The sequence below is a fragment of the Ictidomys tridecemlineatus genome, chromosome 14, assembly GCF_052094955.1.
Source record: "Ictidomys tridecemlineatus isolate mIctTri1 chromosome 14, mIctTri1.hap1, whole genome shotgun sequence".
Lineage (NCBI taxonomy): Eukaryota > Metazoa > Chordata > Mammalia > Rodentia > Sciuridae > Ictidomys > Ictidomys tridecemlineatus.
In genome coordinates, this window is record NC_135490.1 from 28103029 (window position 1) to 28123957 (window position 20929).

The 20929-nt window shown below is 32.7% G+C and overlaps 1 long non-coding RNA gene across 1 annotated transcript in view; it reads left to right on the forward strand.

The window, feature by feature from the left end:
• LOC144370589 (uncharacterized) overlaps positions 1–20929 on the forward strand; it is a 334921-nt gene that overhangs the window by 204716 nt on the left and 109276 nt on the right. The gene's annotated exons all lie outside the window — the stretch shown is intronic.

Consider the following 20929-nt stretch of genomic DNA (forward strand, 5'->3'; position numbering starts at 1 on the left):
AGCTCATTTACATTGAATATAATTGGTTAGATTGAATAAAATCTCTTTGTATTATCAAATTATTTTTATTTATTTCTTCTACTTTCTTTTGATTTGATCAAGATTTCTTTTCCCCGTTTTCAATGTTATATTGGTTTTTCAGAAATATATACTTGCTTTTTTAAAAATTAATTTCTATACAATATTGATGTGGATATTTATCTCAACCTATTTTAATTTATTTTTACATTTTACATTAAATGATAGAATCACAACAATAATTTTTTCCTATTATGCTTTTATCATGAATTTACTTTTGCATTATAAACTCAACAACCTGTGCTACTATTTTTACTATAAATATAGTGCTTAAAAAAATCACTGAATTAGGACATAGTTTTGTCCCCTCCAAGGCCATATTGGGGATTGAACCGAACCTGGGGCACTTTACCACTGAGCTATATATCCCCAGCACTTTTTATTTTTTATTTTAAGATAAGATCTCACTAAGTTACCCAGAATGGCTTCAAACTTGTGATCTTCCTGTCTTAGTCCTGGATTACAGGTGTACACTGCCACAACCACAAGTAGATGTGTGTGTGTGTGTGTGTGTGTGTGTGTGTGTGTGTGTGTGTATCACCCATGTATTATCTCTGGCACTCTTTTGTTAGCTATTAATTTTCAGGTGCAACCATTACCTGAACCAGTTCATAGCAGTGCTCTGCTTATTCTGTCTTCCCTTAGATTTCCTGACTCTTTACTTTCGTGTGGACAGTTTCATTAGATATGATTTTATTCTGACAGAATATTTTCATTTTGGCTTGAATAATCAAGCCAACCCAAATTGTAAGTAAATTATTATTTTCCTTGTTCTATAGTACATGTTATAATTTGCTGCTTTAAAATGTTTATCTTTTATTTTAAACCAAATAATTGTGATGTGTCTAAGCATGCTTTATTTTTATTCTTTTGGGGCCCATTTATTATTCTCAGAAAAGTAATTTGATTTTTTTTCCAGATTAGTAGCAGTTTTGACATTTTTTCCAAATATATTTGTCTTGTAAACAAAAATATCATCCTGTCATTCAACAATTAAAATATACAAATATTAGATGATATTTATTTACAGGTTACAAATGTTCTACTTTTTAAAATTTTATTTTCCTCTATAATTAAGTTAGGATAATTTCTGTTGATCTGTTGTCAAGTTAATTTTACCTTGCAAGTTATGCCGTATCTAATTCATTGAAATTAATCCAATATATTTTTATTAATATGTCACATTTTTATTTCTAGGTTTTTCTGGTTCTCATTAAATGTTTTATTTTCATTGTGAAATAAGCCATCTTCTCACCCTTTCAAATCCATATTTTTTTGCAAATTTTTAAAATACTTTTTGTTTTCAAGCTCTTGTCTGACATTTGCAAGAATTTTGTGATCTTCTGATCTATTGTCTACTTTTTATTCTCAATTATATCCTCCTTTGTGTAGCACTTGTTAGAATATTATATCTCTAGATTGTATATAAAAACAATGGTGTAAGTAGGTATAATATTTTTGTCGTATTTTGTTATTTTCCCTAGAGAATACAGTTTTTTTTTCTCTATATTGTCTGGTGTTGACAGTCAGTAATATTGGGTCTTAATTTTTAATCAAATAGAATTTGCCTATGATTAAACTTACTTCTACTCTCCAAAACGTTAGCATTTTAAAATTTGTGAACATTGAAGCAATTTTGTGGCTAGCATTTCAACTATTTTTGTTTCACTTTTAGATTTTATTTTTGAAAGGACTCCTGGATTCAACCATTGTGGAAATGTTCATGACATATTTTCTCTCTACCTTATGTTTGTTTTCTACTGCTGCTTTCTTGTCATAATTTGAGTTTGTGTGGGTCTGAGAGAGACAGAAAGACAGACAGTTATTTAATGGGCTGAATGTTTTATTTTCCTGTTTTTATTTCCTTCAGATTCAAATCCATCCTGCTGCCCCATAACTCAAGACTGGGTTCATTTTGTATTCTTGCTGTTGGCTTTATGACAGATTCACCCGTTCTCAGACATGCATATGACCCCTTCTCCATGATATAGAAAGTTCCTTGGCTTTCTGTTTGCCTCTGAGGAGGGACCTTCTCTTCAGCATTCTAATGCATCAAGGCTTATTTTTATTTACCACCATTTACCAGCTGTATAAAAAAAGGTATGAGTTTAGTTTTGTCTGGGTTTAATTTTCATTATCAGGGAAATGATGCTCATTCAAATATATCTGCCGCTTAACTAGAACCTGATAACTCCAATTTTTTTCTATTAAAATCACTGCTTTTCTCTGCATATTAGTTTACCTCTCTGAAATCTTAGCCTATGAATAGAGGTAGTTAATTAGCAAATTGAAAGCTTAATTCAAGACCATTTGTAAGATGGGACCTAAAAGACACCTACTTGAATTCAAAATTGTATTTATCAGTCCCATATATAGTTCTGAAAATTATTTTAAAATGTGTCAGTGGTTCTACATAGTTCTAGAACTTCACAATTTTGCTTAACAAATATTTTTAAATTAGAATTTTACTATTCCTCTCTAGCATAAGTAAAATAGTAATAGCTAACTAGAACCTACTAAGGATTTTCAATATGTCAGACACACTTTTTAAATGCAGATATAGTTTAATTTACTTATTTCAAAGCAGCCCTGTTGTTCCTACCATTCAATTAAATGTAGAGACAGGATAATAAAAGAAGTCTAGTCTATAGTCTGTCATGTAAATAACTCTATTACCTCTCCAATTACCTAACTTGACTGAAACACAATAAAATGGGCAAATAAATACTTTCATTTTTTGATATAATCTTTCTAAAGTTGCTCTCTTTTGGTAAAACTCTGCTTATGAATTTTAAGATTTGCTTTAGAGTGAATAAAACCAGGCTGTACTTAGGTTTCCAGGCCCACCTCTTGGTAAAATCTTTACATCTGCTATGTGAAACAGCTACTCACCTGTAAAGCACAGGCTTTCTCTTGATAGAGATCCATGCTGCAGTGACTGCAAATTCAAATGCCAAGGGCCCAACTGCTAAAGCTAGTACCTGCAGTGATCAATCCTGGACTCAGTAAAAGAATCTCTGTATGTAATTTTGATCCCAAATCTCATCCAACATTGGAGTTCCAGCTTACGCAGGACATTTATAAGTTTGACACTCATATTTCTCACCCATATTGAAACCCTCTAGGTAATGGATAAGAATCCAACAAATCATCAGATAAAATTCAGGGTTGAATGATGATTCTTAAGTATTTAGAATTATTAGGTTTCCTAATACATAGCCATAGTAATACAGGATTTTGCCCATCTAGCTTTGGGAATCTTGGAAAATGACAATTCTTACTCATCTTACTCTAGGTGCAGAGCTTCTATACAGTCTAAAGTAGAACCATCTCAATAAGAGAGGGCAGGATAGATTATATCTGTTACCTCCCTTGTGGGAAAAGAATTAGGGTAGGAAGAACAGATGTGTTACTACAATGAAAGTTCCTGTACCAAATATAGTAAAAGTGAAAGTTAAATGTAATTCACCATAGACTTGATGATGTCTCCTTGACATTTGGTCCTGCCTGATTTTCATTGAAGCTTTCTTGTGGAAAAGCAGATATATGCTTCCATCCCATTGATATAACTCAGATACACAATCGGAATATAAGATAATATAAAGTATAAGATAAACTTAATTATGGTATGTTATTGAAGAATTTCAGAAGAAAGCATATTTACAGTGTATGTATATGACAGTGTTTTTAATGGACTTATTACATGGCCTTTGTTCTATTTTGGTATTTAAACTTATGTCTATTCTTAAACTGTTTTGATCTCTATTGATTTCCAGATTTTGAAAGGCAATAATAAGAAGAAAAAACTACAAAAACTTAATCTCCAATATTTTGTATTTACAAATTTGCTAAAAACTCCCTGATTTGTGTCCTAGGTGTGGTGCCGCACACCTGTAATCCCAGTGTTTTGGGAGGCTGAGGCAGGCAGATTATAAGTTTGATTGTAGTGTGGAAAGGACTGAGGATGTAGCAGTAGGAGGAGGTTCAAATGTGCCCACCCACCAAAAAAAGGAAACCAAAACTTGTGAAATTTTTTTATTACATAATAAATTTTACAATACAATTCATAATATAACAAAGGCTTTTTAAAAAAATTATTTATACCTTTCCTGGGATATTCAATCTTTTCCCCAATAGCTTACTCCCCCTGTATCTCATATGATGATTCTCTACTGTGTGATAATATGCTTTTAGATTTTTAAAATAATTTTATTAGATTTTTTTTTCAATTCATGCTCCAGGAAAATCAGATGATGGTGGTTTCAACTTCAGCAGTTCAATTTTCAGCGCCCACAGATTTCATTTTGACATTTCTGAAACTCTTCAAAGTTTTGTTTAGAGTGCATTCCAGTCAATGAACCAGCAGCTTTGTCCAGTCATCAAGCCCACACTTCGTCCTTGTTGTACAGTACATGGAGCATTTACAACTCTGCTTTCATTACTCTGTTTTCTAGAGACTGGAGTAAAATAATATAAAATATTTTCTATAATTTAGAGGCAGTTAAATAGAAACAGGAGCATATCAGATTCCTTGACCTGAATTTATGTGTGAAGTACACCAAATTGTGTAGTTGAAAGTTTTACATAATCAAAAATATCCAGGGTGACATCAATATCACTTATATATTTAAAGAATTAAACATGGTGGTGAGGCATGGCCAGGTTCCCATCTTCAGAATTCTTTCTTTGAGTTTAGGCACATCTATTTTCTTGTTACTTTTTTTTTTTAAATCATCATCCCCTCCTATAATCTAAACTCTCCTATAACCTACTATGGTGTTTGGAAACTATGGTTTTGAAACCATTTATGAAACATAAAATTAATGTTTTATTTTATTAGTAATGTTTTTTATTTTAATAGGTGGATGATAACTTTTAAATGAAATAGTATGAAACTATTATAGAGTAGAATAGAATAAAACACAGTAGAAATATATAAATAAAATACAGTAAAATATATGAAAATAATATATTTAAACATAATATGCATGAAAAGAATAGGAAATGTTTCATAAACTTTTGACTCAGTTTTGTGTGATTATGCAATCTCAGGCCTAAATGATTGTGTCATAATTATAAAATTCTGTGTTTGGAATTGTGTCAAAAGTGTTTTAAAGTTACTGGTTTATTGCCTAATGGAGGCATCATTATGCTAAAAACTCAGTATCTAGAATAGACATTAATTCATACACTATGTATAGCCATGTCTAAATTATTTATCCATATCATCAGGAGTATATCAAGATTGATTTGAGATCAATCAGTATTCTTAGATGTAAACCTAAACTTAAGTTATTCAGGTAGACAAGCTGCATTTTAAAATCTACCCGGAACTCAAGCAGTAAACCTCACGTTTGTTACAGTGTTCCTTTCAATAGTATTGATTGGAAATATCCTTCTTGCCAGACATTAATTTAGACACTGGGGATATAGCTGTGAACAAGTCCTTGTCTTTATTGAATTAACATTCCAGTGGAAAATAAGTAATAAACAACAAGGCCACTTTTGTTATAAGTATTGTTATAAAGAATAAAGGTGATCTATAAATATAATATGAAACAGGGTAGCAGAAATAAAGATAGCAACCATACCCATGTATTTTAGATAGACTAGTTTTGGAATGCTTTTCTGAAAAAATATTAGATATGAAAGAGGAAATACAGTATCATACAGAAGAAGCCATACAAACAAAGTTCCATGTAGAAGTAAGCTTGGTGTATTAAAAAGCCAGTGTACCTGAAATGATGATAATATATTTGTTATACTGGGAAAAAAAAGGAACCAGAACTCAGAGCAAGGACAGTTTTTCCTAACTTTGTAAGAATTTTAGATCTTTTGCAAGAGATGGGAATATTTTGGAGATTTTGAACAGGGTAGAGATGAGATCTCCATAACTGAAAAATCTTTGTGACTATCTGAGGAGCAGACCAAAGGTAAGTTTTAATAGGAAGACTGGTCGACCTACATTGTCCAAAAGATAAATTGGAAGTGTGTTAGACTAAAGTGAGAAGTTGTCACATAGAAGCTATAGAAATTGTAAGAAGTGCTCAGATTTGGCAAACTATTTTTCAGGTTGAGTTAAGAGAACTACTTAATTTCGAAAGAGAGGGAAAGAAAAGAATGCCTTTTAGATATTTGGCTGATTAAATGGTGGGCACCATTTACTCTGAGGTACAGAGTATAGGTGAGGCAGGTTTGTTAAATATTGTGTGCTGAAGGAAAAATATGGAATGAAGAGTTCTACTTTAAGCTTGGAAAATTGGAGATGTCTATTATACTCCTACACAGAGATGTCAGATCGACAGTTTCATACATGAGTAGAGATGATTTAAAGCATAGGAATCAGGATTATATCTATTATGGTCACTTGACTCTTGAGTTTTTAATTTCTATTTCTGAAGTACTCAGCCAGAACATCTTATATATATAGCCTTTTTGCCTAGGATCTTACCTATGGCAAAGAAACAGAAGTTGTTCTGATTAGTTCTCTCACAATTTCATATTTGTTCTCTCATTCATCAAATATGTATAGAAATGATATTTTTAAATGTGAAATTTGGGGGGAGATGCTGGGAGTGAGAGGAGGGATAGAGTGCTAAGTGTGAATGAACCTAAGCGTCCTCTGACATCTGAATATCCTAAAGACTGGAGGGGTTAGCACACAAGAACGGAAAAGAGAAGCCAGTGTTTTAGGTAGAAAACCATATTTTAAGAAGTAGTAGTAGTTAAGTGGAATATTCTAAGAAGGAGTAGTTGTTTATATAAAACCATTACCAAACAAAGGCCACTGGGCATCTTGACATGATTAGAATCAGTGGGGAGGTCTGATAAAAGTCTAATTGGAATGGGTTAAACAGTATGAGTGAGGCTCTGGGAACTGCTGGATTAAATAGTTTCCTTTTGTTGACTTTTATTATTACACAAATGAAACCAGGCTTTGAAAGCTACTGTGGCAGAAGTATGAGGCCTGATACAATTTTTTTTTTAAATGGGAGGTATTTGAATGTTGAACATAGTGTTTTAGCAGGAATGGAAAAAGTGAATAATATGGGAAAACTGTAGAAGAAAAATTTTTGTTTCGCTGGGAAAGGATGAAACTAAAGGTAGAGAATGGGAGAGAGGAAGAATGGGAAAAGGGAAGAAATATGGAATGAATTTAACAAAATCTTATTATATGCAAATATAAATGCACTAAAAGGAATTTTACCTTCATGTATTTGTAGAGATCAAATAAAAAAAATGAAAGGAGGACCACTAGAGCAGGTAAAGGAAAATGGAGGAAGGTCGTAAATAGGGGGATAGGATGGGGATTGAAATCAAATTCCTTGCAAGTATGATTTTGTCAAAATGAGCACAAGTACTACGTATACCTATAATGCTCTAATAATAAAAAAAGTGTTGGATATAGACAGGAGCAAGGAAAGTTTTTCAACATTATTTTAAGGAAAACAAAGAATGTGAGTAAAAATATACAATAAGAAACCAATAGTAGAACAAAAGAAGAGAGACTGGTTGATATGGTGGATTTGTGAAGAAATGGGAAGCTATGAAGTGATGGAGAAGAGGCTAGCAACTTGGTCAGTTCATGAGCACAAGCTGGCTGAATAGTGCTGAGGGATTACTTAATTTTGGATTAAAATCAGTGTGATTTCTTGTTTTTCCCAATCACATGTACCTGCACCAGTGTTTGAGTGTTGCCAGGTGAAAATGATGGGGCAAGGAGAGGAATAAAGCATTAAAGCTGCATTTTAGGGAGTAATTTTAGCATTCAGGCCATAAAATATAAATGGTTTAATGAAGTATAGGTGAGAATTATAGGCAATGTAAAGAAAATGGGGTCAAATCCATGCCAAGAAAATTCTAACAGCAAAAATTGGGGGGTATTCTTTTTCCTCATAACTGATAGAGGAGTCATTCATTAGATAATGACATACCTGAAAGTGGGACTGTTTTTCTAGATGAGTTGCTGAAAATGCCCAATATTTAGTTATTGATAAAGACAAAAGGAGGACATTTGATGTCAGAGTAGGGTAAGGGGAAAAAAAATCTGGAGATTCTGTCAAATTTGGGGACTCAGGGGATAGGGTGTTGGTCAGATTCTTTTTATGGATTTTGATATCACTGGAATAAGGAAAGAATAGTTATGGTAAGGATGGTAGTGATCTATATGCGTGTTGTTTCAATGAGCATGGGGGCATGACCATGGTTCCACCAGATACTGCAGAAGGAGAGTGTTGGGTAGTTCTGTGCGGAATGGTTTTTTTTTTTTCCCTCTTCCTCCTTTCTCTTTCTTTAGAGGAAGACTAGAAAAAACATTCCATAAAATGAGAAAGTTTTCTACCCCTAGGGCTTTTTACAATAGATTTTAGAAGAAAATCCACCAAAACAAAAATAAAACCCAGCTATCACATGAAATGACTTCATGGGAAGAAGCATCCCCAGGGAAATCCAGAAGGACTCACAAGTGAACAGGAAAGTGAGAGACTCACTTATGGAAAAGGTGTCTCTGGTGCAGACCATGAAATGTTCAGGCCCCAGGGAAGGATGGACTGAGAGGTATTGAAGTGTGCTGTTGGGTCTGAAGAGAGGCCACACAGAGAGGAATGTATGAATGGAGGCTTTGAGATAGTGATTTGGCAGGGTGAGTTTCTAGTGGTAAATCATGAGCTTTGTCCTCAGGGCTTTGTAGGAAAACTAAGGAAATCAGCTATAATTATATATATAATTTTTTTTTCTCTCAGACTGGGTCTGGTTTCTTCATTTCAAATGGAGAGAACAGAATAACCGAGGTGGAAGAAAGGAGGTCTTATTGGCAAGTCATGAGGTTTGCTGGAAGAATATTAGTGACAGAAGGGAAATAAAAATAATTCAGTTAAGCCTCCTCTTTTTGCTGACAATAATAACACTAAAAAATAAACATAACACCTCCCCAAATCAGAGAAGCCAATTTGATTTTAGAACTTTAAGCTCCTAATTCCCAACTAATACTTTATGGATTATTATCTCTTTATGGATTATTATCTCTGATCACTAAACTTTGTAGCTACCTTAGCTATTTTGTATTTCTTTCCCAGTCATCCTTTTGAATTCCAAGATGCTCATATCTTAATAGCCAACTTCAGGCTCATTAGTAGCTCACATAATCAATTTTTCATTTTTACAAAGAGTAAAATGTATATAATGATGTCTACACACATTATTCTTCAAGACAAAGTTAAGTCCCTTCAGTTATTGAACAACTTTATAGCATTATTTATGCAAAGCCTATTAAAATGGACAAAATCTATTAGATTTTTTCTTCCAAGTATCTGCTAGAAGCCTGAATCACCTTTTAATTTAATGCCTAATATGTGGCACATTTTTTGGGGGGGAAATATTAAATATTTAAGTTTTGAAGTCCATATATTATTTGTGTTATATTCTTTCTTTCCTCCTTCTCCTCTAACCATTCTTCCTCTTTTTTGTTACTCTTTTTGTTTTACCACCCTTTAAAAATGCAAAATCCTGTCAAGAAACATCAGAAACAAACTTTGGGCTAGATTTTATTGTAGGCATTAGTTTTTTAAAGTCAAGCATAGAGCACTCACTGCCTAGTACATAATAAAAAATATAACCAGGAAGAATAATATTCTCTTATTTTATAAAATTTATTTTTCTTTGCCTTATAAAGATACAGAATTGTTCAGTATTTTTGATCTAATTAATTTTAATTAGGATATATATGACAGCAGAATGCAGTTTGATTCATTGTACACAATTCCAGCACAATTTTTCTTTTCTTTGGTTGTACATGATATAACATCACACCATAAGTGCAGTCATACATGTACCTAGGTTAGTGATCTCCATCTCATTCAACTATCTTTCCTGCCCCCATGCACTCTCCGTACTCTTTGTCCCCTTTGCCCACTGAAAGTTCCTTCATTTTTCCCATGCTTCCCACCTCCCCATTACGGATCAGCATCCACTTATCAGAACATTTGACCTTATCTTTTTTAGGATTGGTTTACTTCTCTTAGCATGATATTCTCCAACTCCATCCATTTATCTGAAGATGCCAGATTTTATTCTCCTTTAATGCTGAGTAATATTCCATTATGTATATATACCACAGTTTCTTTATCCATCATCTACTGAAAAGCATCTAGGTTGATTCTGTAGTTTAGCTATTGTAAATTGAGCTGCTATAAACTTTGATGTGGCTGTGTTACTGTAGCATGCTGATTTTATGTCCTTTGGGTATAAACAGAGGAGTGGGATAGCTGGGTCTAATGGTGGTTTCATTCCAAGTTTTCTAAGGAGTCTCCATACTGCTTTCCAGATTGGTTGTACCAATTTGCAGTCACAATCAATGAGATGAACAGAGAGCCAACATTTGGGGAGCAAATTTTTGCCCCATACACGTCAGAGCACTAATATCCAGGGTATATAAAGAACTCAAAAAAACTTATCACCAAAAAAACAAACAACCCAATCAATAAATGGGCTAAGGAGCAGAACAAACACTTCTCCAAAGAAAATATACATTTGATCAACAAATACATGAAAAAAAAATGTTCAACATCTCTAGTAATTATAGAAATGCAAATCAAAACTACTGTAAGATATCATCTTATGCCAGTCAGAATGGCAGTTATCAATAATAAAGGCAACAATAAATGTTGGAGAGGATGTAGAGGAAGACATACTCATACTGCAAATGGTTCTGTATTTTTAAAATTGACTTCTTAAAAAATTTTCCTGAGTATACTGATATTTGACTTATTCTATAATTTCAGACTTAGGATTTTAACCACTTAAATATTTCTGATTTATGATCAGCTTATCAGTACCAATATTTAAAAATATTTAGTTTCTGAGGTATGTTTACTTAATTTCTAACATTTATTCACTAAATTTAGTAGGATGTATACAATTTTTGTTTTTTAGTTCAAGATCTTGCCTACTTTTTTGACTCATGACATTTTCTAGTATCTCCATTTTTTGAATATTTAAAAAAATCTATTTCCAAATTTATACAAGTTCAAAACTAGATGGACTCTGTTAGTATCTGAATGCTTCTGATTACAATAAATTATTATTTATTGATTTACATATAAATATTGATTTATATAAGATAGTTATTTGAATAAACTTTAATTTTTTTCACAAACCTTATATCATAGCATGAACTTAAATATTTGCTAGACAAATTTATTTAAATTTTTCTTTTTTTGGGGGGGAGGTTTTGAAGATTGAACTTGGGGCCTTAGATAAATATTGTCCACAAAAAATACCATCAATTCCTGACGTATTTATGACGATGACTCATCATGAAACTGACAGAAGATGTTATGTATGCATGACACTTAGAATTTTGATTTTTTTCCCCTGACCAGTGAAATGTGATATGATGCTTTCTCACACTGCTGAGAGGCATCAGGGAGTCCCAATTCCCAGTCATCCATGGGATTTTCATATCCTAGCATGTACTGTGTTGCTAAGCTGTGAAGGTTGTTAGGTTATGTGTATTAAATGCATTTTTGACTTTGACATTTTCAACTTGGGATAAGCTTATCCTGATGTAACCCCATCCTAAGTAGAAAAGCATTTGTATTATTTTCTCTGGTGATAAGCAAGTAATCTTAAAAACATCAAGGCAGTTCAGATGCTTTCTGGGAGAAGAGGAACGTTTTATGCTTCAAAGGTGAGACACTTAGAAGAAGAAAGAGAAGGATTCTGCTTTTTAAAAATTTTTTATTTAGTCAGTGACTAAATGTTGAAGATAATGCTCAACAAGAACCCTTTTTTTGCAAAGACAAGCATATTTATTGGTTATGAACATGCTCCAAAGTGACATAAAACAAGGTTGGGTGAGTCAAAAAGTGTGTCCACTAGGACCAGAACTAGTGTCTCATTTTTGTCATTAATGGTCAGGCTCAAAGCCCATCTCTAAGTCGTATTTACCTTCTCCTGACCTGTCAAGACTATAATGCTTGCTCTATGGCTCTATTAGTGGCCCAGATTCCACTCTTCTCTCTCCCTTCTGAAATTCCTCGTGGAGCTTCAATTCTTCAATGATCTCTTGTACCTGTTGACTTCCCTGGAAATTCTCTTTTCTTGGCTTACCTGAATCCTGGTCCTTTTTGAGGGTGCTAACTCCACTGTAGCCTTTACAAATAAACTTTTTATTTTATTCTTTCAAACACGGTATACTTCTTGGTCTATACCTGAGTTATGAGTTCTACCTCCAGTAGATACTTCAGGGGCCTCAGTTTCCTATTCCTGGTTTTGAAGCACTTTGTTTTCAGGCTCACCACTGCCAGAAACTCACAGATACAGTACTCTTCAATCTGTCCTGTTCTAGATCTTCCTTTTTCAACCCTCCTTCCTCTGAAGTGGTGACTGGGGGTGTCAACAGTATCTCCAATGATTTCATTGTCTTTGAGAATGAAATGCTTTTCAGAATTAGCTACTGCTGACTATATATCTTTCTTCCTGAAACATACTCCTACAGACCTATCAGTCATAGGGCAACTTCTCAGGCACTACTGCAAGTAAACCTCACTTGAAATTGATGAATTTTAAAGACTAAAAAGAAGAAAAATCAGTCAAGTATTTAATTTCTTAAAGTTCCCAGTGATAAACAGTGGCTCAACAAATATAAACCTAGTACTATCTAAGTGTGGGGATTTTAAATTTGTTCTTTTTAGATATACATGGCAGTACAGTGTATTTTGACATATTATACATACATAGAGTATGACTTCCCATTCTTGTGGTTGTAACATGTAGTTACACTGATTTTGTACTCATATATGAACATCGGAAAGTAATATCTGATTTGTTCTACTGTCTTTCCTATTTTCATCCCACCTCCCTACCCTTCATTCCCCTTTGTTTCATCCAAAGTATTTTTATTCCTCACTACTGCTTCACCCTTATTGTGTGTTAGCATCTTCATATCGGAGAGAACATCCAGCTTTTAATTTTGGGGGATTGGCTTATTTCACTTAGATGGAACTGGAGACTATCATGTTATGTAAAGGCAAGTGCCATAATTTCATTCTTTTTTATCACTGAGTAATAATTCATTTTGTGTATATACCACATTTTCTTTATTCATTCATTCATCTGTTGAGGGGCACCTAGGTTGGTTTCATAGCTTAGCCATTGTGAATTGAACTGCTGTAAACATTGATGTGGCTGTGTTCCTGTAGTATGCTGATTTAAGTCCTTTGGGTATATGCCAGGAGTGGGTAACTGGGTCAAATGATGGTTCCATTCCAAATTTTATGAGGAATCTCCATACCGCTTTCTAGCATGATTGCAGTCCCATCAGCAATCACATTCTCACCAACATTTATTGTTACTTGTATTCTTAATTATTGCCATTCTGACTGTAGTGAGATAAAGTTTCAGTTTTAATTTGCATTTCTCTAATTGCTAGAGATATTGAACATTTTTCGATATGTTGATCATCCATATGTCTTCTTCTGTGAAGTGCCTGTTCAGTTCTTTGATCCATTTATTGATCTGGTTATTTGTTTTGGTGTTAATTTTTTGTGTTCTATTTATATATCATGGAGATTAATACTCTTATGTGCATGGGGTAAAGATTTTCTCCCATTCTGCATACACTCTCTGCACATTCTTGATTGTTTACTTTGCTGTGAGGAAGTTTTCAGTTTGATACTATCCCATTTATTGGATTCTTGATTTTACTTCTTGTACTTTAGAAGTCTTGTTGAGAAATTTGGTTCCTAAGCTAACTTGATGGAGAGTTGGGCATACTTTTTCTTCTAATAGGTGCAGGGTCTCTAGTCTCATGCTTTGGTCCTTGATCCACTCTGAGTTTTTTTTTTTTTTTTTCAGGGTAAGAGAGGGGTTTAATTTCATTTTGCTGCATATGAATTTCCAGTTTTCCCAGCATCATTTGTTGAAGATGCTATCTTTCCCCCAATGTATGTTTATGATGCCATTGTTTATTATGAGATAACTGTATTTATGTGGGTTTGTCTCTGTCTTCTTTTCCATTGGATTTCATGTCTCCTTTGTTGCCAATATCATGTTGGTTTTGTTACTATAGCTCTGTAGTATAATTTAAGTTCTGGTATTGTGATGCCTCCTATACCACTTTTCTTGCTAAGAATTGCTTTGGCTATTCTGGGCTTCTTATTTTTCCAAATGAATTTCATAACTAATTTTCTATTTCTATGAAGAATGGTATTGGCGGGGCTGGGGATGTGGCTCAAGCAGTAGTGCGCTCGCCTAGCGTGCATGCGGCCCGGGTTCGATCCTCAGCACCACATACAAACGAAGATGTTGTGTCTTTGGAGAACTAAGAAAAAATAAATAAATATTAAAATTCTCTCTCTCTCTCTCTGTCCCCCTCTCTCTCTCATTCTCTTTAAAAAAAAAAGAATGGTATTGGCATTTTAATATGAATTGCATGAAACCTGTATAGTGTTTTTGGTAGTGTGACCATATTCACAATATAAATTCTGCCTATCCAAGATCATAGGAGATCTTTCTATCTTCTAAGGTCATCTTCAAATGCATTTTTTTAGTACTTTGTAGTTTTCACTGTAGAAGTCTTTCACCTCTTTTATTAGATTGATTCCTAAATATTTATTTTTTCAAGCTTTCAGTCTTTCAGCTGATTCATCATTGCTGTATAAGAATGCAATTGATTTAGGGGTGTTAATTTTATATCCTGCTACTTTGCTGAATTCATTTGATTTCTAGACATTTTCTGGTGGAGTTTTGGTATTTTTTTTAAAATATAGAATCATGTTATTGGCAAGTAGAGATTTTTGAGTTCCTTTTTCCTATTCATATCCCTTTAATTTCTTTGTTCTTTCTATTGCTCTGGCTAGAATTTCAAGAACTATGTTGAATGGAAGTGATGTAAGAGAACATCTACTATCCCTAGCTATTCTAGAGTTTTCAGCATGAATGGATGTTGTATTTTTGTCAAATATTTTTTCTGCACTTTTTGAGGGAATTATATGATTTTTGTCTTTAAGTCTCTTGATGTGATGAGTTACATTTATTGATTTCTATATTTTGAATAAATCTTGCATCCCTGGAATGCACCCCACTTGACCATGGTACACTGTCTTTTTAATATGTTTTTGTTTGTGATTTGCTACTTTTTTATTAAGAATTTTTGCATCTATGTTCCTCAGGGTTGTTGGTATGAAATTTTCCTGCCTTGATGTGTCTTTGTCTGTTTTTAATATTAGAGTAATACTTGCTTCATAGAGTGAGTTTGTAAGGGTTCTCTCCTTTTCCATTTCATGGAATAATTTGAGGAGTATTGGTGTTCTTCTTTGAGGTCTGGTAGAATTGGCTGAGAATCTGTTTGGTCCTGGGCTTTTCTTTGTTGGTGTACTTTTGACGGCATTTTCAATTTCATTGCTTGAAATTGATGTATTAAAATATTCTATGTCTTCCTGATTCAATTTAGGTTGGTCATATGTCTCCGAAATTTTTTTACGTCTTCAATATTTTCTATTTTTTGGAGTATAAATTTTCAAAATAATTTGGGATTATCATTTGTATTTCAGTAGTGTCCATAATATTAATTCCTTTCCCATCATGAATTTTAGAAATTTGAATTTTTTCCCTCTTTCTCTTGGTTAGTATAGCTAAGGTTTTTCAATTTTGTTTATTTTTTCAAAGAACCAACTTTTTGTTTTCATCAATTTTTTTAGTTTCAGTTTCATTGATTTCAGCTCTGATTTTCATTATTTTCTGTCTTCCATTTTTTTTTTTTGGTGTGTGTGTTGTTCTTTTTCTAGGGCTTTGAGGTGTAATGTTAGGTTATTTATTTGGTGACGTTCTATCCTTTTAATGAATAAGCTCAATTCAATGAATTTTCCTCTTAGAAGTGCCTTCATAGTGTCCCAGAGATTTTTCGATATGTTGTTTCACTGTTCTCATTTACCTCTAAGAATTTTTTTTAATATCCTCCCTGATGTCTTCAGTTATTCATTGTTCATTCAATAGAGATTATTTGGTCTCCAGGTGTTGGAGTAGCTTTTTAAAAAATTTTATTGATAAATTAATTAAATTAAATTAAAAAATTTAATTTAATACCATTAAGATCTGATAAAATACAAGGTATTATCTTTGTTTTTTTTTGGTATTTGCTAAAGGTTGTTTTGTGGTCTAAGATATGGTGTACTTCAGAGAAGAATCTGAATGGCTGATGAAGTGTATTCAGTCATTTATGTATGAAATAGTCTATGTATGTTCATTAAGTATAAATTATTAATTGTAATTTTTAGTTCTTTAGCTTATTTATTTAATTTTTGTTTGGAGGATCTATGCAATGGTGAGAGGTATGTTAAAGTCATCCAGTATTATTGTGTTGTGGTCTATTTCATTCTTGAAATTGAGAAGCATTTGTCTGATGTATGTAGATGCTCCATTATTTGGGACATAAATATATATGATTGTTATGTCTTGTTGATATGTAATTCCCTTATGCATTATGAAATGTCCTTTTTTGTCCCTTCTGATTAACTTTGGCTTTAAGTTCACTTTATCTGATTTGAGGGTATAAACTCCTGCTTGTTTATGAGATTTGTGTGAATGATATGTTATTTTTTTTCCCTCATCATTTCACCTTCAGTCTGTGGATGGATATCTTTGCCTATGAGGTGAGTCTCCTGGAGACAGCATGTTATTGCATCTAGTTTTTAATCCAATCTAGCCCATGGTCTTAACCATTACATTTTATGATATTCTTGAAATAGAGGAGGTCCCAGTTTAGTATTACATAGTGAAAGTTCTTGAATAGCCAGAATATATCATGATAATTCTGAAAAATGGGACTGGCATTTGGATGTTGAAAGTAGCTAGGTATACCTCACTGAAATCTTTCATACCTTAGTCAGGAGCCTGAAATAGTTATTTTATCAAAATGATAGTAAGGACCAAAAGTTAGAATAATAATAATTGTAAAACTTTACTCTTCATCACAGGTTCTCTTCTTTTTAGGAAAGGTCTGCCTTTTCTGTCATTTCCTGATGTACTTTTTTCAGTCATGCCGCCTCATACATGAATTCCGCCCCCTCCCCCCCCAAAAAAAAATGACTACCCAACATCACTTTAATACTCTATTGTAACTTTTGGAATACATGAACTTGACTTTTGTAAATATTGTCACTAGAAATTATTATAGAATTATCTCTATATAAAGTAGTATAAAATGTGCATATATAAATTCTAATCCTCTTTTAAATTAAATAGCACAACCAACATAGTTTGCCTTTTTAATTTCCGAATATTCAAATTATGTTTCTTGTTACAAGAAAATATTAATTAAGTCAATTAGAAGCAGATATTTGGCCCTATGCTGAGTGGAAACTTAACTAATAGTAACATACTTATTGCCCTTGTGAATACAGCTTTCTAATATACCACCAGGGAGTAAATTCAACTTTGTGATAATTTGGATTATTAGGTATTTAAAAATAAAATCTCAGCTAGAATTGCACTTTTAATACAAACAACATTCTATTATGTTGTCAGCTCCCTAAGGAGAGGTACTCTTTCTTACTGGAAGTAGTTTTTCCATTTACCCAATTGATGTTCAATAAAAGAATTTTCAATAGTGATAACAATAGCTATACACACACATATATGTGTATATATATATTAACCTTTCCTTTCACAAAAGGAAAGGTTAATATATATATATATAGATAGATATAGATATACACACATTACATATATAATGTGTGTAATACATGTATGTTTGTAGATATATATATATATGTATGTGTATGTATGTATATATGTATATAAAAATGAAATGAGAGGTGTGTGATTTGAGAATGTAGAGATTGAGAATATAGAGATTGGAGGGAGCTCTGTGATGGTTTTGAAAGAAGTATTTCATTATTTCCTTTTTTTTTTATTTAACCTATGGCTTAGAAGGACTTCTGCAAGAACACAGACACATAGATATTTATCAGCCAGATAAGAGTCCATTCAAATTGGAGGTTTATTTTTATTTGCTATATTGCTTTTGAAGAAATTCACTTAAGTGCAGGGTCTGGTGATGGAGACAACATGAGATGATAGGAAATTTATCTTTCCCCTCACTAGTCTTATTATATTTTATATAAACACATAGATAAAACACAGCTTCTATAAGAAAAGGAAATTGACTTTTTGTACTTTTAATTCTTTATCAAAAAGTCTTCATCACAAAGCATATGCTGGCCTGTGGAACTTGACACTCACTTGCAATTCTTTATCAGCAATATATTTTAAGCTTTGGATTCTTGAATCTATTCCTAACAAAGACTTACTCTCTCTTCCTTAAAAATTCTTAGAAACATGCCTTGGTGGAGAATTAATTTTTCTTTTCCTTATCTGTAAAATAATATAAAACTACATAAACCAAATGTATTATTATTTTTATCCATCTGATTGTTCTTTTTATATTGTACAATATTAAAAGGAACCTGAAATATCAAGAAAAAAAGAAAAAGTTCAACAAATAATACTATTTAAGAGAATACAAATAAGTCAGTAGAAAAAATGAGTATGTAGTGTTATTAAAATACATTACTCCTATACATTTAACCCAAGCTCTACATTTAATCTAAGGTTTTCCTTAAAAATTTGTATGAATTTTGGTATATATCCTGTTTGGTAAAGAGAGAGTGAATTTATCTTGCCATTTCTGTAGGAGGTGATAAAGCCTAGAACTGTTGAGATGAGTTGCTCAAGGTCACACAGATGTTATTTACTAACAACCTAGAACTTCTGATCCCAAATAAAGTGTTCTTTTTATTAAACCCAGATGCCATATCACCATCTACATTTGGAAAATAATTGGAATTATTACTATTGTAATACATATATATATATATATTACATATGTGTGTGTGTATAAAAAACACATGACATATGTATATTTTGTGTATATATATGTGTGTGCGTGTATATTTATACACGCACATACATATAAATGATTCTAACATGTTTTCCTGTCATTAAAGCAGCAACATTTAACATGCTTCCTAGATATATTTTTGGATTAAGTAATTTTTAGCAAACAAGTAACCTAAAAAATATTAGGCATTGATGGTTGACTTTTACTTTTGCCAGAGGCAGCAGTTTGGCATGTGCACATAAGTCTTTATGAGTTTGTCTTATTAAATTTTAATGTCAATTAGTGCATCTAGATGTATATTTGACTAGTTCTGTACCTATGGCAACTATAAACTGTCATCGGCTGGTGACGGTTGTGAGTGCTGTATCAGTGACTGATAACTGTGCTATGTAATTTTATTTAAAGGATAAATATAACTACACTCCCCCAAATAATGGTGATTGACTCAGCAATATCTTAGAAGTACCATAGAGACCTTTACAAAAGAGATTTTAATGACCTTGACTTCATTTCATAAGTAGTTCAAGAGAATACATAGATTTTTATTATCCCCACTAGACTAAGAGAAGTAAAACATTTTACACTCTTAATTGTTCGGAGTTACAAATTCAGTGATGGAATTACAGGCTGGATTTCTATGATAGTTGAGAAAATAGGCATTAAAAATACATTTGTTCACTCCCAATAAACAGACAAGTTATCCCAGCTTTATTATCACCAGTGATTGGAGGGATGAGAGTGGTTTTATCTTCCACTTTCGTTAAAAGCCAAGATGGTTTTTCAAAGATAATGAAATTTAAACATGTGAAATTCTTTACATTGACACATTATTTTGGAATAAGTGCTATTATTATAGTAGGTGAAGTGATTTTTTTACAAAAAAATCTGTTTGTCAGAACTGTTATGTGGGGTTTCTGACCCTCTGTACTTTTAAGCACACAAGAATATTACCTGTCATTCTTCTGGAGGCTCATTTGTAGTCATCTTGATCGAACAATGTATGTGCCTGGTATTTTTAAGGACCTAGATGTGTGTAGTGTAGAGAAGTGGTTCTCAAACTTCAGTATCTGCCAAAATCACCTGACACGTTTATTGAAATACAGTTTGCTATAACTTGTACCCAGAGTTTCTGATGCAGTGTATCTGTAGTCAGGCCTGACAATTCACATTTCTGCTATGTTCCTAAATAATGATTATGATGGTGCTGATGATCCACATTCTACCATTTGATAACCAGTGGTCAGAGTAATTTTTAATAGCAGGGTCTCTAGGACCAGGCTGCCTAAATTCAAATTTATTTCTATCATTTAATATCAGGTTTAGCTTCTGTAAGGTTCTTTTAACATTCTTGTGATTTTAGTTCTCTCATGTGTACAATGGATTTAATACTACCTAAATGAGGGAAGAGGATACTACCTGAAACAGATAATGCACAGAATAGCTTAAAAAATCTTCATGATGGTATTCATCATGAACCCCTCATCCAAAATAAGAATAAGATAAACCATGGAATAGTGTATTCAACTTTACCAATTGAATTTTAAGAAAAGTTTTGATAAACTATAATATATCCAGGGAAGGAAAGATTTATAATATTTATAATATACCCAGGGAAGGAAAGAAAAGCATGTCACATGAGAGATGGTTAGACACATTCCTGGGGAAGGTAATGCACATTAGTTGTACTGTAATTATTTAGAATATCCAAGCAATACACAAATGCCCTATTTGATGTACTCCAAATAATATTTACCTTAACATAAAAATATTACATCAGTCATATTTTAAAAAAGAATGGATTATCCTGTGTTTGTACATTCCTTGTTCTTGATTGATTTGGAAAAAAAAAATAAGGCCTGTTTTGTAATTAGGTATGGCAAATAATAGCCTAACTTGCATAAAAGTCTGGGTTAGGCCATCCATGAGGACTTTTCTATATCCTAAATATGGACT